We start from the raw sequence: 3,198 nt of genomic DNA on the forward strand, positions 1-3,198 counted from the left end.
GTCCCCCAAGGCTCTTCTGTATGTTACATTACTCATTTTTTTCCTATTATTAAATTCGACAAACACGCAGCCAAGAATAGAAAATAATATGACAAACACCTGTATACTCACCACAAGCCTTATCTTCAATTTTTCATAAAGTAAAAAAATACGGTGGTGGCCCCTCTGGGTCCCTCCTAGTCCTAACCCTCCTCCCTCTGCATCCAGAAGTGACCATTACTATGACTCTGTATTATTGTGAGTGCTTTGGGGGCTTTTACTACTACGTGTATATGTGTCCATAAACATTACCTCATATCGCTTTGTATGTTCATAAACTTTTAATGAAGACTTTCCCATGGATTTATTCTTCTGCGGCTTGCTTTTTTCCCATTCTCATAAGGTCTGTGTTCACTGCTGTATTGGATTCAATGGGAGGACTATACTACAATGTTTCCAGTCTACTGTTGAGGAACATTAGGTTGTCTTTAAGTTTTCACTGTCCAACTTGTCTTGGTTTGGGTTTTCCCGAAAGCAGAGCTGAGATGAGGGCTTGGATGCAGGCAGCTGAGTGAGGATGTGGGAATAATGAAACAGTCTCACCTTTATTTACTACTGTGTAACAAATTATCCCAAAACTTGGTGGCTTATCCCAAAAATCAGAGGAATAGAGCACCCAGAAATAGACCCACATAAATTTAATCAACTGATTTTTGACAAAGGCGCAAAGGCAATACAGTACAGCAAAGAATCTTTTCAACAAATGGTGTTAAAACAACTGGAAAAAAAAAACAACATGCAAAAAAAAAAAAAAAGAATCTTGACACAGACAGTACACAGACAGCTTCACAAAAATTAACTCAGAATGAATCACAGATGTAAACGTAAAATGCAAAACTATAAAACTCTGAGAAGATAACATAGGAGAAAACCCTAGATGACCTTGGGTATGGCAATGCTTCTTTAGCTGCAACACCAAAGGCACGATCCATGAGAGAAATAATTGATAATCTGGACTTCATCAAAATTAAAAACTTCTAATCTCTGTGAAAGATAATGTCAAGAGACTGAAAAGATGAGCCACACAGACCGGGAGAAAATATTTGCAAAACACATATGTAATAATGGTCTTTCTCTTAGTCTGTTTGGGCTGTTATAGCAAAATACCACCGACTAGGTGGTTTATAAACAGTAGAAATTTATTGCTCACAGTTCTGGAGGCTAGAAATCTGAGATGAGGGTGCTAGCATGGTCTGAGGCCCTTTTCCAGGTCACAGACTTCTCCGTGCTGTGTTCTCACATGGCGGAAGGGGCTAGGGAGCTCTGTGGGATCTCTTTTTCAAGGGTACTAATCCAGTTCATGAGGGCTCCACTCCCATGATCTAATCACTGGCCAAAGGCCCCCATCTACTAAAACCGTTACTTTTGAAGGTTAAGATTTCAACATACGAATTTGGGGGCAAGGGACACAATCAGATCATAGCAGACTGTAATCAAAAATATACAAGGACTCTTAAAACTCAACAATAAGAAAAAAAAAAAAAACTGACTAAAAACTGGGCCAAAGATCTTAATGGACACCTCACCAAAGAAGTTATACAGATGGTAAACAAGCATATGAAAAGATGCTTTATATCATAGGTTTTCAGGTAAATGTAAATTAAAATAACACCTATTAAAATGGCCAAAATCCAAAACACCAACAACACTATATGCTGGTGAGGATGTGGAATAAGTGCTGGTAGGGATGCAGAATGGTACAGACACTTGGGAAGACAGTTTAATAGTTTCTTACAAAATTAAACATACTCTTACTGTATGATCCAGAAATCACACTCCTTGGTATTTACCCAAAGGAGTTGGAAACTTATGTCAATACATAGTCCAACATGGCTCTTCTGTCACAGACAAGGAAGCTGAATCTCAGAGTGTAGGCACCTTCCCCAAGGTTAGACGGTGAACAAGGGTCCAGAGCTAACTTCCTGGCAACCGTGACTTAACAAGAAAATATTTGGTGACACAGAAACCCTGGGATAAAATTCTGATTCTGACAGAGATTTCAAAACAGCCCCACTCTACCTCTCCACCTACAACCCCCAATCCCTGGCTAACTGACTGTGGCTTCCCAGACATAGGGTGATTGTTGCCCACAGACTTGCAACACCCTCTACCTGAAATATCCCCACTCCACTTTGCAGTAGTGCCAGCCTCACTTGGAAACACAAAAGATGTCCTTCCCCAGAACAGTCACACTTCATGGTCCTTTGCAGACTGGGAGCTCCCTGACCAATATTTGCCATATTCCTAGTGTTATCCTTCTGCTCAGCAAGGAGCATAACGGTGTTGAATGAATGAATGAAATAGGATTCTAAAGGATTCTAAAGTCACTTTTGGCAGGAGTGACTTGAAAGGGCAATGCAGAAGTAGCCTCTGAGCCAGATTCTGAGTCATAGGATTTCAGGTGGGAAGAGGGAGGGGACCATGCCAAGTGGCAGAATAAGGTGAGCAAAGCCCTAGAGTGGGAAAGTAGAGGTGTTTGTGGGGGAGCACTTGATTAAGATGGTGCTGCTAAACTCTTAATTAATAAGCATTTTTATGAAGAGGTACTTTGAGATGATGTAAATATTCCATTGCTCGTCAAACTTTCCATGCATTCATTCATTTACTTATGTCCATGAGGATTTATGGTTTTAATTCATTTTATGGGTTATAATCTGTTATTATGATCATTTATTTTGATATTCATTACCCCTGATTTGGGCCAGTATCCCTGATTTTGTCCCTTTCAAGACAATGCCTATATCTTTTTTGATAAATTTCCATCATATTTTGTGCAGTATTTAGATTATGGCCCAATATGAGTTTCCAGGCTCTTTTTTGTGCCTTCCCGGTCCCAGCCCTGGATTCAGCCATTTCTCCAAAGAATCTGGTATTCAGAGACAATGATATTAGAAACTGAGATCTGGGCAATAGGTATGCTCATTGCTGCTGGGTGGTGCTGCTCCCCGGCCTCTCAGTGGGCAGAGTCATACATTTATGTGTGTTCCTGTATCTGTAAACCACAGAACCAGCTAAGGAAATACTGAATTGTTTTTCAGAGACAACAGACCAAAACTGTAAGTCATACAGCCGAAGTATGTGCCAAGGAGAGAACTTTGACTTCCAGCTGTACCTAGAAACAAAGTCTTTTTTCCCTTACAACATACACAGAACCAAATG

Source organism: Pteropus alecto, unplaced genomic scaffold, assembly GCF_000325575.1.
Source record: "Pteropus alecto unplaced genomic scaffold, ASM32557v1 scaffold52, whole genome shotgun sequence".
In the NCBI taxonomy this organism is placed as follows: Eukaryota; Metazoa; Chordata; class Mammalia; order Chiroptera; family Pteropodidae; genus Pteropus; species Pteropus alecto.